Raw genomic sequence first — 17,891 nt, 5'->3', positions numbered from 1 at the left:
ATGAACACTACAACAACAAACACCACAACAATGAACACCACAACAACAAACACCATAACAAAGAACACTACAACAACGAACACCACAACAACGAACATCTCAAAAACGAACACTACAACAACGAACACTACAACAACGAACACTACAAAAACGAACATCTCAACAACGAACACCACAACAACGAACACTACAACAACGAACACTACAACAACGAACACTACAACAACGAACACCACATCAACGAACACCATAACAACGAACATCTTAACAACGAACATCTCAACCACGAACACTACAACAATGAACACTACAACAACGAACACCACAACAACGAACATCTCAACAACGAACACTATAACAACTAACACCACAAGAACGACCATCACACCAACGAACATCTCAACAACGAAAATCTCAACAACGAACACTACAACAACGAACACCACATCACTGAACACCAAAACAACGAACATCTCAACAACGAACATCTCAACAACGAACATCTCAACAACGAACACTACAACAACGAACACCACAACAACTAACATCACAACCACGAACACCACAACAACGAACATCAACCCAACGAACACCACAACAACGAACATCTCAACAACGAACATCTCAACAACGAACATCTCAACAACGAACATCTCAACAACAAACACCACAACAACGAACTTTACAACAACGAACATCTCAACAACGAACACCACAGCGACGAACACTACAACAACGAACACTTCAACAACGAAAACCACAAAAATGAGCACTAAAACAACTAACACTACAACAACGAACACTACAACAACGAACACCACAAAAATGAGCACTAAAACAACGAACACTACAACAACGAACACTACAACAACGAACACCACAACAACGAACATCTCAACAACGAACACTACAACAACGAACACTACAACAACGAACACTACAAAAACGAACACTACAACAACGAACACTACAATAACGAACACCACAACAACGAACACCACAAAAATAAGCACTAAAACAACGAACACTACAACAACGAACACTACAACAACGAACACCACAACAACGAACACCACAACAACGAACGTCTCAACAACGAACATCTCATCAACTAACAGTACAACAATGAACACTACAACAACGAACACCACAACAACGAACACTTCAACAAAGAACACCACAACAACGAACTCCACAACAACGAATTTTACAACCACGAACACCACAACAACGAACATTACAACAACGAACATCATAAAAACGACCATTACAACAACGAACACCACAACAACGAACTCACAACAACGAACACCACAACAACGAACATCTCAACAACGAACATCTCAACAAAGAACGTCTCAACAACGAACATCTCATCAACGAACAGTATAACAATGAACACTACAACAACGAACACCACAACAACGAACACTACAACAAAGAACACCACAACAACAAACTCCACAACAACGAACATTACAAACACGAACACCACAACAACGAACATTACAACAACGAACATCATAAAACGACCATTACAACAACGAACACCACAACAACGAACACTACAATAATTAACACTACAACAACGAACATTACAACAATGAACACAAAAACAACGAAGAAAACAACAACGAAGACTTCAACAACGAACACTACAACAACGAACACCACAACAACGATCACCACAACAACAAACACTACAGCAACGAACACCACAACAACGAAATTTACAACAATGAACACTACAACAACTAACATTACAACATCGAACACCACAATAACGATCACTTCAACAACAAACACTACAACAACGAACGCTACAACAACGAACACCACAACAACGAACATTAGAACAACGAACACTACAACAACGAAGGTTATAAGAATAAACTCCACAACAACGGACATTACAACAAGGAACATTACAACAACGAACACTACAACAACATAAACTACAAAAACGAACACTACAACAGCAAACACTACAACAACGAACACAACAACAACGAACACCACAACAACGAACACCACAACAACGAACACCACAACAATGAACATCTCAACAACGAACACTACAACAACGAACACAACAACAACGAACACTTCAACAACGAACACCACAAAAACGAACACTAAAACTACGAACACTACAACAACGAACACTTCAACAACGAATACTACAACAACGAACACCACAACAACGAACACCACAATAATGAACATCTCAAGAACGAACATCACAACAACGAACACATCAACAACGAACACCACAACAACGAACACTGCAAAACGAACACCACAACAATGAACACCACAACAACGAACACCACAAAAACGAATACTGCAACAACGAACACTACAGCAACGAACATCACAACAACGAACACCACAACCTCGAACAAAACAACAACGAACACCATAACAACAAACACCATAACAAAGAACACTACAACAACGAACACCACAACAACGAACATCTCAACAATGAACATCACAACAACGAACACTACAACAACGAACACTACAACAACGAACACTGCAACAACGAACATCTCAACAACGAACACCACAACAACGAACACTACAACAACGAACATCTCAAAACGAACACCACAACAACGCACACCACAACAACGCACACTAAAACAACGAACACTACAACAATGAACACTACAACAACGAACACTACAACAACGAACACTACAAAAACGAACATCTCAACAACGAACACCACAACAACGAACTCTACAACAACGAACACTACAACAACGAACACTACAACAACGAACACCACATCAACGAACACCATAACAACGAACATCTTAACAACGAACATCTCAACAACGAACACTACAACAATGAACACTACAACAACGAACACTATAACAACTAACACCACAAGAACGACCATCACAACAACGAACATCTCAACAACGAACATCTCACCAACGAACATTACAACAACGAACACCACATCACTGAACACCACAACAACGAACATCTCAACAACGAACAACTCAAAAACGAACATCTCAACAACGAACACTACAACAACGAACACCACAACAACGAACATCACAACCACGAACACCACAACAACGAACATCAACCCAACGAACACCACAACAACGAACATCTCAACAACGAACATCTCAACAACGAACAACTCAACAACGAACATCTCAACAACAAACACCACTATAACGAATATCTCAACAACGAACATCTCAACAACGAACCTCTCAAAAACGAACACTACAACAACGAACACCACAACAACGAACATCACAACAACGAACACCACATCAACGAACATCTCAACAACGAACATCTCAACAACGAACGTCTAAACAACGAACAACTCAACAACGAACAATGCAACAACAAACAACTCAACAACGAACAATACAACAATGAACACTACAACAACGAACACTACAACAACGAACACTACAAAAACGAACACTTCAACAACGAACACTACAATAACGAACACTACAACAACAAACACTACAACAACGAACACCACATCACCGAACACCACAACAACGAACATCTCAACAACAAACATCTCAACAACGAACATCTCAACAACGAACACTACAACAACGAACACCACAACAACGAACATCACAACCACGAACACCACAACAACGAACATCAACCCAACGATCACCACAACAACGAAAGTCTCAACAACGAACATCTCATCAACGAACAGTACAACAATGAACACTACAACAACGAACACCACAACAACGAACACTACAACAAAGAACACCACAACAACGAACTCCACAACAACGAACTTTACAACCACGAAAACCACAACAACGAACATTACAACAACGAACATCATAAAAACGACCATTACAACAACGAACACCACAACAACGAACTCACAACAACGAACACCACAACAACGAACATCTCAACAACGAACATCTCAACAACGAACGTCTCAACAACGAACATCTCATCAACGAACAGTACAACAATGAACACTACAACAACGAACGCCACAACAACGAACACTACAACAAAGAACACCACAACAACGAACTCCACAACAACGAACTTTACAACCACGAACACCACAACAACGAACATTACAACAACGAACATCATAAAAACGACCATAACAACAACGAACACTTCAACAACGAACGCTACAACAACGAACACCACAACAACGAACATTAGAACAACGAACACTACAACAACGAAGGTTATAAGAATAAACTCCACAACAACGGACATTACAACAAGGAACACTACAACAACGAACACTACAACAACATACACTACAACAACGAACACTACAACAACAAACACTACAACAACGAACATTACAACAATGAACACCACAACAACGAACACAACAACAACAACGAACACCATAACAACGAACACTATAACAACGAACACTACAACAACGAACACTACAACAACAAACACCAAAACAACGAACACTTCAACAACGAACACCACAACAACGAACACCACAACAACGAACATTTCAACAAAGAACACTACAACAACGAACACTACAACAACGAACACAACAACAACGAACACCACAACAACGAACACCACAACAACGAACACCACAACAATGAACATCTCAACAACGAAGACTACAACAACGAACACAACAACAGCGAACACTACAACAACGAACACTACAACGACGAACACTACAACAACGAACACTTCAACAACGAACACCACAAGAACGAACACTAAAACAACGAACACTACAACAACGAACACTTCAACAACGAATACTACAACAACGAACACCACAACAACGAACACCACAATAACGAATATCTCAAGAACGAACATAACAATAACGAACACATCTACAACGAACACCGCAACAACGAACACTACAAAACGAACACCACAACAATGAACACCACAACAACAAACACCATAACAAAGAACACTACAACAACGAACACCACAACAACGAACATCTCAACAACGAATATCACAACAACGAACACTACAACAACGAACACTACAACAACGAACATCTCAATAACGAACACCACAACAACGAACACTGCAACAACGAACATCTCAAAACGAACACCACAACAACGCACACCACAACAACGCACACTAAAACAACGAACACTACAACAATGAACACTACAACAACGAACACTACAACAACGAACACCACATCAACGAACACCATAACAACGAACATCTTAACAACGAACATCTCAACCACGAACACTACAACAATGAACACTACAACAACAAACACCACAACAATGAACACCACAACAACAAACACCATAACAAAGAACACTACAACAACGAACACCACAACAACGAACATCTCAAAAACGAACACTACAACAACGAACACTACAACAACGAACACTACAAAAACGAACATCTCAACAACGAACACCACAACAACGAACACTACAACAACGAACACTACAACAACGAACACTACAACAACGAACACCACATCAACGAACACCATAACAACGAACATCTTAACAACGAACATCTCAACCACGAACACTACAACAATGAACACTACAACAACGAACACCACAACAACGAACATCTCAACAACGAACACTATAACAACTAATACCACAAGAACGACCATCACAACAACGAACATCTCAACAACGAACATCTCAACAACGAACACTACAACAACGAACACAACAACAACGAACATTACAACAACGAACACCACATCAACGAACATCTCAACAACGAACATCTCAACAACGAACATCTAAACAACGAACAACTCAACAACGAACAATACAACAACAAACAACTCAACAACGAACAATACAACAATGAACACTACAACAACGAACACTACAACAACGAACACTACTAAAACGAACACTGCAACAACGAACACTACAATAACGAACATTACAGCAACAAACACTACAACAATGAACACCACATCACCGAACACCACAACAGCGAACATCTCAACAACGAACATCTCAACAACGAACATCTCAACAACGAACACTAAAACAACGAACACCACAACAACGAACATCACAACCACGAACACCACAACAACGAACATCAACCCAACGAACACCACAACAACGAACATCTCAACAACGAACATCTCAACAACAAACATCTCAACAACGAACATCTCAACAACGAACATCTCAACAACAAACACCACAACAACGAACTTTACAACAACGAACATCTCAACAACGAACATCTCAACAAAGAACATCTCAAAAACAAACACGACAACAATGAACACCACAACAACGAACTCACAACAACGAACACCACAACAACGAACATCTCAACAACGAACATCTCAACAACGAACGTTTCAACAACGAACATCTCATCAACGAACAGTACAACAATGAACACTACAACAACGAACACCACAACAACGAACACTACAACAAAGAACACCACAACAACGAACTCCACAACAACGAACTTTACAACCACGAACACTTCAACAACGAACATTACAACAACGAACATCATAAAAACGACCATTACAACAACGAACACCACAACAACGAACTCACAACAACAAACACCACAACAACGAACATCTCAACAACGAACATCTCAACAACAAACACCACAACAACGAACTTTACAACAACGAACATCTCAACAACGAACATCTCAACAACGAACGTCTCAACAACGAACATCTCATCAACGAACAGTACAACAATGAACACTACAACAACGAACACCACAACAACGAACACAACAACAAAGAACACCACAACAACGATCTCCACAACAACGAACTTTACAATAACGAACACCACAACAACGAACATTACAACAACGAACATCATAAAAACGACCATTACAACAACGAACACCACAACAACGAACACTACACTAATTAACACTACAACAACGAACATTACAACAATGAACACAATAACAACGAAGAAAACAACAACGAACACTTCAACAACGAACACTACAACAACGAACACCACAACAACGATCACCAGAACAAAAACACTACAGCAACGAACACCACAACAACGAAATTTACAACAACGAACACCACAACAACGGACATTACAAGAAGGAACACTACAACAACGAACACTACAACAACATACACTACAACAACGAACACTACAACAACAAACACTACAACAACGAACATTACAACAATGAACACCACAACAACGAACACAACAACAACAACGAACACCATAACAACGAGCACCATAACAACGAACACTACAACAACGAACACTACAACAACAAACACCAAAACAACGAACACTTCAACAACGAACACCACAACAACGAACACCACAACAACGAACATTTCAACAAAGAACACTACAACAACGAACACTACAACAACGAACACAACAACAACGAACACCACAACAACGAACACCACAACAACGAACACCACAACAATGAACATCTCAACAACGAAGACTACAACAACGAACACTACAACGACGAACACTACAACAACGAACACTTCAACAACGAACACCACAAAAACGAACACTAAAACAACGAACACTACAACAACGAACACTTCAACAACGAATACTACAACAACGAACACCACAAAAACGAACACCACAATAACGAACATCTCAAGAACGAACACCACAACAACGAACATCTCAACAACGAACATTCCAACAACGAACATCTCAGCAAGGAACATCTCAACTACGAGCACTACAACAATGAACACTTCAACAACGAACACCACAAAAATGAGCACTAAAACAACGAACACTACAACAACGTACACTACAACAACGAACACTACAACAACGAACACCACAACAACGAACATCACAACAACGAACACTGCAACAACGAACACCACAACAACGAACATCTCAACAACGAACACTACAACAACGAACACTACAACAACGAACACTACAAAAACGAACACTACAAAAACGAACACTACAATAACGAACACTACAACAACAAACACTACAACAACGAACTCCACATCACCGAACATCTCAACAACGAACATCTCAACAGCGAACACTACAACAACGAACACCACAACAAAGAACATCACAACCACAAACACCACAACAACGAACATCAACCCAACGAACACCACAACAACGAACATCTCAACAACGAACATCTCAACAACGAACATCTCAACAACGAACATCTCAACAACAAACACCACAACAACGAACTTTACAACAACGAACAACTCAACAACGAACATCTCAACAACGAACATCTCAAAAACGAACACGACAACAACGAACACCACAACAACGAACTCACAACAACGAACACCACAACAACGAACACGACAACAACGAACACCACAACAACGAACTCACAACAACGAACACCACAACAACGAACATCTCAACAACGAACATCTCAACAACAAACGTCTCAAAAACGAACATCTCATCAACGAACAGTACAACAATGAACACTACAACAACGAACACCACAACAACGAACACTACAACAAAGAACACCACAACAACGAACTCCCCAACAACGAACTTTACAACAACGAACATCTCAACAACGAACATCTCAACAACGAACATCTCAAAAACGAACACGACAACAACGAACACAACAACAACGAACTCACAACAACGAACACCACAACAACGAACATCTCAACAACGAACATCTCAACAACGAACGTCTCAACAACGAACATCTCATCAACGAACAGTACAACAATGAACACTACAACAACTAACATTACAATAACGAACACCACAATAACGATCACTACAACAACAAACACTACAACAACGAACGCTACAACAACGAACACTACAACAACGAACATTAGAAAAACGAACACTACAACAACGAACATTAGAACAACGAACACTACAACAACGAAGGTTATAAGAATAAACTCCACAACAACGGACATTACAACATGGAACACTACAACAACGAACACTACAACAACATACACTACAACAACGAACACTACAACAACAAACACTACAACAACGAACATTACAACAATGAACACCACAACAACGAACACAACAACAACAACGAACACCATAACAACGAACACCATAACAACGAACACTACAACAACGAACACTACAACAACAAACACCAAAACAACGAACACTTCAACAACGAACACCACAACAACGAACACCACAACAACGAACATTTCAACAACGAACACTAAAACAACGAACACTGCAACAACAAGCACAGCAACAACGAACACCACAACAACGAACACCACAACAACGAACACCACAACAATGAACATCTCAACAACGAACACTACAACAACGAACACAAAAACAACGAACACTACAACAACGAACAGTACAACGACGAACACTACAACAACGAACAGTTCAACAACGAACACCACAAAAACGAACACTAAAACAAAGAACACTACAACAACGAACACTTCAACAACGAATACTACAACAACGAACACCACAACAACGAACACCACAATAACGAACATCTCAAGAACGAACATCACAACAACGAACACATCAACAACGAACACCGCAATAACGAACACTACAAAACGAACACCACAACAATGAACACCACAACAACAAACACCATAACAAAGAACATCTCAACAACGAACACTACAACAACGAACACCACAACAACGAACACAACAACAACGAACACCACAACAACGAACACTACAACAACGAACACTACAACAACGAACATCTCAATAACGAACACCACAACAACGAACACTACAACAACGAACATCTCAAAACGAACACCACAACAACGCACACTAAAACAACGAACACTACAACAATGAACACTACAACAACGAACACTACAACAACGAACACTACAAAAACGAACATCTCAACAACGAACACCACAACAACGAACACTACAACAACGAACACTACAACAACGAACACTACAAAAACGAACATCTCAACAACGAACACCACAACAACGAACACTACAACAACGAACACTACAACAACGAACACTACAACAACGAACACCACATCAACGAACACCATAACAACGAACATCTTAACAACGAACATCTCAACAACGAACACTACAACAATGAACACTAAAACAACGAACACTGCAACAACAAGCACAGCAACAACGAACACCACAACAACGAACACCACAACAACGAACACCACAACAATGAACATCTCAACAACGAACACTACAACAACGAACACCACAACAACGAACACAACAACAACGAACACCACAACAACGAACACTACAACAACGAACACTACAACAACGAACATCTCAATAACGAACACCACAACAACGAACACTACAACAACGAACATCTCAAAACGAACACCACAACAACGCACACTAAAACAACGAACACTACAACAATGAACACTACAACAACGAACACTACAACAACGAACACTACAAAAACGAACATCTCAACAACGAACACCACAACAACGAACACTACAACAACGAACACTACAACAACGAACACTACAACAACGAACACCACATCAACGAACACCATAACAACGAACATCTTAACAACGAACATCTCAACAACGAACACTACAACAATGAACACTACAACAACGAACACCACAACAACGAACATCTCAACAACGAACACTATAACAACTAACACCACAAGAACGACCATCACAACAACGAACATCTCAACAACGAACATCTCAACAACGAACACTACAACAACGAACACCACATCACTGAACACCACAACAACGAACATCTCAACAACGAACATCTCAACAACGAACACTACAACAACGAACACCACAACAACGAACATCACAACCACGAACACCACAACAACGAACATAAACCCAACGAACACCACAACAACGAACATCTCAACAACGAACATCTCAACAACGAACAACTCAACAACGAACATCTCAACAACAAACACCACAACAACGAACTTTATAACATCGAATATCTCAACAACGAACATCTCAACAACGAACCTCTCAAAAACGAACACTACAACAACGAACACCACAACAACGAACATCACAACAACGAACACCACATCAACGAACATCTCAACAACAAACATCTCAACAACGAACGTCTAAACAACGAACAACTCAACAACGAACAATACAACAACGAACAACTCAACAACGAACAATACAACAATGAACACTACAACAACGAGCACCACAACAACGAAAATCTCAACAATGAACACTATAACAACGAACACCACAAGAACGACCATCACAACAACAAACATCTCTACAACGAACACTACAACAACGAACACCACAACAACGAACTCCACAACAACGAACTTTACAACCACGAACAACGAACATCTCAACAACGAACACTACAACAATGAACACTACAACAACGAACACCACAACATAGAACATCTCAACAACGAACACTATTAAAACGAACACCACAAAAACGTCCCTCAAAACAACGAACATATCTACAACGAACTCTGCAACAACGAACACTACAACAATGAACACCACAACAACGAATACCACAATCATGAACACTACAACAACGAAAATTAGAACAACGAACACTACAACAACGAACACTACAACAACGAACACTAACACTACGAACACTACAACTACGAACCTCTCAAAAACAAACACCACAACAACGAACATCTCAACAACGAACATTCCAACAACGTACGTCTCATCAATGAGCACTAAAACAACGAACACTACAACAACGTACACTACAACAACGAACACTACAACAACGAACACCACAACAACGAACATCTCAACAACGAACACTGCAACAACGAACACCACAACAACGAACATCTCAACAACGAACACTACAACACCGAACACTACAACAACGAACACTACAAAAACGAACACTACAACAACGAACACTACAATAAAGAACACTACAACAACGAACATCTCAACAACGAACACTACAACACCGAACACTACAACAACGAACATCATAAAAATGACCATTACAACAACGAACACCACAACAACGAACTCACATCAACGAACACCACAACAACGAACATCTCAACAACGAACATCTCAACAACGAACGTCTCAACAATGAACATCTCATCAACGAACAGTACAACAATGAACACTAAAACAACGAACACCACAACAACGAACACTACAACAAAGAACACCACAGCAACGAACTTCACAACAACAAACTTTACAACCACGAACACCACAACAACGAACATTACAACAACAAACATCATAAAAACGACCATTACAACAACGAACACCACAACAACGAACACTACACTAATTAACACTACAACAACGAACATTACAACAATGAACACAACAACAACGAAGAAAACAACAACGATCACTTCAACAACGAACACTACAACAACGAACACCACAACAACGAACACCACAACAACAAACACTACAGCAACGAACACCACAACAACGAAATTTACAACAATGAACACTACAACAACTAACATTACAACAACGAACACCACAATAACGATCACTACAACAACAAACACTACAACAACGAACGCTACAACAACGAACACCACAACAACGAACATTAGAACAACGAACACTACAACAACGAAGGTTATAAGAATAAACTCCACAACAACGGACATTACAACAAGGAACACTACAACAACGAACACTACAACAACATACACTACAACAACGAACACTACAACAACAAACACTACAGCAACGAACATTACAACAATGTACACCACAACAACGAACACAACAACAACAACGAACACCATAACAACAAACACCATAACAACGAACACTACAATAACGAACACTACAACAACAAACACCAAAACAACGAACACTTCAACAACGAACACCACAACAACGAACACCACAACAACGAACACCACAACAACGAACACCACAACAACGAACACCACAACAACGAACACCACAACAATGAACATCTCAACAACGAACACTACAACAACGAACACAACAACAACGAACACAACAACAACGAACACTACAACAACGAACACTACAACGACGAACACCACAAAAACGAACACTAAAACAACGAACACTACAACAACGAACACTTCAACAACGAATACTACAACAACGAACACCACAACAACGAACACCACAATAACGAACATCTCAAGAACGAACAACACAACAACGAACACATCAACAACGAACACCACAACAACGAACACTACAAAACGAACACCACAACAACGAACACCACAAAAACGAATACTGCAACAACGAACACTACAGCAACGAACATCACAACAACGAACACCACAACCTCGAACAAAACAACAACAACGAACACCATAACAACAAACACCATAACAAAGAACACTACAACAACGAACACCAAAACAACGAATAATCTCAACAACGAACACCACAACAACGAACACTACAACAACGAACACTACAACAACGAACACTACAACAACGAACATCTCATCAACGAACACCACAACAACGAACACTACAACAACGAACATCTCAACAACGAACACCACAACAACGCACACAACAACGCACACTAAAACAACGAACACTACAACAACGAACACTACAACAACGAACATCTCAACAACGAACACCACAACAACGAAAACTACAACAACGAACACTTCAACAACGAACACTACAACAACGAACACTACAGCAATGAACACTACAACAACGAACACCACAACAACGAACATCTCAACAACGAACACTATAACAACTAACACCACAAGAACGACCATCACAACAACGAACATCTCAACAACGAACATCTCAACAACGAACACTACAACAACGAACACCACATCACTGAACACCACAACAACGAACATCTCAACAACGAACATCTCAACAACGAATATCTCAACAACGAACACTACAACAACGAACACTACAACAACGAACATCACAACCACAAACACCACAACAACGAACATCACAACAACGAACACCACAACAACGAACATCTCAACAACGAACATCTCAACAACGCACAACTCAACAACGAACATCTCAACAAAGAACTTTACAACCACGAACAACGAACATCTCAACAACGAACACTACAACAATGAACACTACAACAACGAAAACCACAACAAAGAACATCTCAACAACGAACACTATAACACCGAACACCACAAGAACGACCCTCAAAACAACAAACATCTCAACAACGAACATATCTACAACGAACACTACAACAACGAACACTACAACAACGAACACCACAACAACGAACACCACAATCATGAACACTACAACAACGAAAATCAGAACAACGAACACTACAACAACGAACACTATAACAACGAACACTACAACAACGAACACTATAACAACGAACACTACAACTACGAACACTACAACTACGAACATCTCAAAAACAAACACCACAACAACGAACATCTCAACATCGAACATTCCAACAACGAACGTCTCAACAATGAACATCTCAACTTCGAGCACTACAACAATGAATACTACAACAACGAGCACCACAACAACGAAAATTTCAACAACGAACACTACAACAACGAACACCACAAGAACGAACATCACAACAACGAACATCTCAACAACGAACATCTCAACAACGAACAGTACAACAACGAACACTACAACAACAAACACCACAATAATGAACACTACAACAACGAAAATCAGAACAATGAACACTACAACAACGAACACTACAACAACGAACACTACAACTACGAAAACCTTAACAACAAACACCACAACAAGAACTTTACAAAAACGAACACCACAACAACGAATAATGCAACAACGAACACCACAACAACGAACTCCACAACAACAAACTGTACAACAACGAATACCTCAACAACGAACCTTACAACAACGAACATCACAAAAACGACCATTACAACAACGAACACCACAACAACGAACACTACAATAATTAACACAACAACAACGAACAATATAACATTGAACGCTACAACAACGAACACTTCAACAACGAACACTACAACAACGAACACTACAACAACGAAAATTACAACAATGAACACGACAACAACTAACATTACAACAACGAACACCACAACAACGAACACTACAACAACGAACACTACAACAACGAACGCTACAACAACGAACACCACAACAACGAACATTAGAAGAACGAACACTACAACAACGAACGTTATAACAACGAACTCCACAACAACGGACATTACAACAAGGAACACTACAACAACGAACACTACAACAACGAACACCACAACAACGAACTCCACAACAACGAACTTTACAACCACGAACAACGAACATCTCAACAACGAACACTATAACAATGAACACTACAACAACGAACACCACAACAAAGAACATCTCAACAACGAACACTATAACAACGAACACCACAAGAACGACCCTCAAAACAACGAACATCTCAACAACGAACATATCTACAACGAACACTACAACAACGAACACTACAATAACATACACTACAACAACGAACACCACAACAACAAACTTTACAACAATGAACATTACAACAATGAACACTACATCAACGAACACTACAACAACGAACATTACAAAAATGAACACTACAACAACGAACACTACAACAACGAACATTACAACAACGAACATTATAAAAACTAACGTTACAACAATGAACACTACAACAACGAACATTACAACAATGAACACTTCAAGAACGAACACTACAACAACGAACATTACAACAACGAAAACTACAACAACGAACATTACAACAACGAACACTACAACAACGAACACTACAACAACGAACATTACAACAACGAACATCTCAACAACGAACCTCCCAACAACGAAAACTACAACAACGAGCACCACAACAACGAACATCTCTACAGCGAACACTAAAACAACGAATACCACAAGAACGAACATCTCAACAACGAACGTCTCAACAACGAACATCTCAACTACGAACACTACAACAATGAACACTACAACAACAAACACCACAACAACGAACATCTCAACAACGAACATCTCAACAACGAACAGTACAACAACAAACACTACAACAACGAACACCACAACAACGAACATTACAACAACGAACATTATAACAACGAACACTACAACAACGAACACCACAATAATGAACACTACAACAACGAAAACCAGAACAACGAACACTACAACAACGAAGACTACAACAACGAAGACTACAACAACGAACGCTACAACAACGAGCGATACAACAACGAACACCACAACAACGAACATTAGAACAACGAACACTACAACAACGAACGTTATAAGAACGAACTTTACAACAACGGACATTGCAACAAGTAACACTACAACAACGAACACTACAACAACATACACAACAACAACGAACACTATAACTACAAACACTACAACAACTAACATTACAACATTGAACACTACAACAATTAACACTATAACAACGAACATTACAACAATGAACACTACAACAACTAACATTACAACAATGAACACTACAACAACTAACATTACAACAATGAACAGTACAAGAACGAACACTACAACATCGAACATTACAACAACGAACACTACAACAACGAACATTACAACAACGAACACTACAACAACGAACACTACAACAACGAACATTACAACAATGAACACTACAACAACGTAGTGTACGTAGTGAACACTACAACAACATACACTACAACAACGAACACTACAACAACAAACACTACAACAACGAACATTACAACAATGAACACTACAACAACGAACACTACAACAACGAAAATTACTACAACGAACACTACAACAACTAACATAACAATGAACACTACAACAACGAACATTACAACAATGAACACTGCAAGAACGAATACTACAACAACGAACATTACAACAACGAACAGTACAACAACGAACACTACAACAAAGAACATTACAACAATGAACACTACAACAACGAACAGTACAACAAACACCACAACAACGAACTATACAACAACGAACACCACAACAACGAACACTACAACAATGAACACCACAACAACGAACACTTCAACAACGAACACTACAACAACGAACACTACAACAACGAACACCACAACAACGAACACCACACAACGAAAGCTACAACAACGAACACCACAACAACGAACATCCCAACAATGAACCCAACAACAACGAACACTACAACGACGAACACTACAACAACAAACACTTCAGCAACGAACACCACTAAAACAAACACTAAAACAACGAACACTACAACAACGAAAACTTGAACAACGAATACTACAACAACGAACACTACAACAACGAACACCACAACAACGAACATCTCAACAACGAACATCACAACAACTAACACAACAACAACGAACACCACAACAACGAACACCACAACAACGAACATTAGAAGAACGAAAAATACAACAACGAACGTTATATGAACGAACTCCACAACAACGGACATTACAACAAGGAACACTACAACAACGAACACTAGAACAACATACACTACAACAACAAACACCACAACAACGTACATCTTAACAACGAACACTACAACAACGAACACTACAACAACGAACACTACAAAAACGAACACTACAACAACGAACACTACAATAACGAACACTACAACTACAAACACTACAACAACGAACACCACATCACCGAACACCACAACAACAAACATCTCAACAACGAACATCTCAACAACGAACATCAACCCAACGAACACCACAACAACGAACATCTCAACAACGAACATCTCAACAACAAACATCTCAACAACGAACATCTCAACAACAAACACCACAACAACGAACTTTACAACAACGAACATCTCAACAACGA

Source organism: Procambarus clarkii, unplaced genomic scaffold, assembly GCF_040958095.1.
Source record: "Procambarus clarkii isolate CNS0578487 unplaced genomic scaffold, FALCON_Pclarkii_2.0 HiC_scaffold_101, whole genome shotgun sequence".
In the NCBI taxonomy this organism is placed as follows: domain Eukaryota; kingdom Metazoa; phylum Arthropoda; class Malacostraca; order Decapoda; family Cambaridae; genus Procambarus; species Procambarus clarkii.
This window is presented reverse-complemented; position numbering follows the sequence as displayed.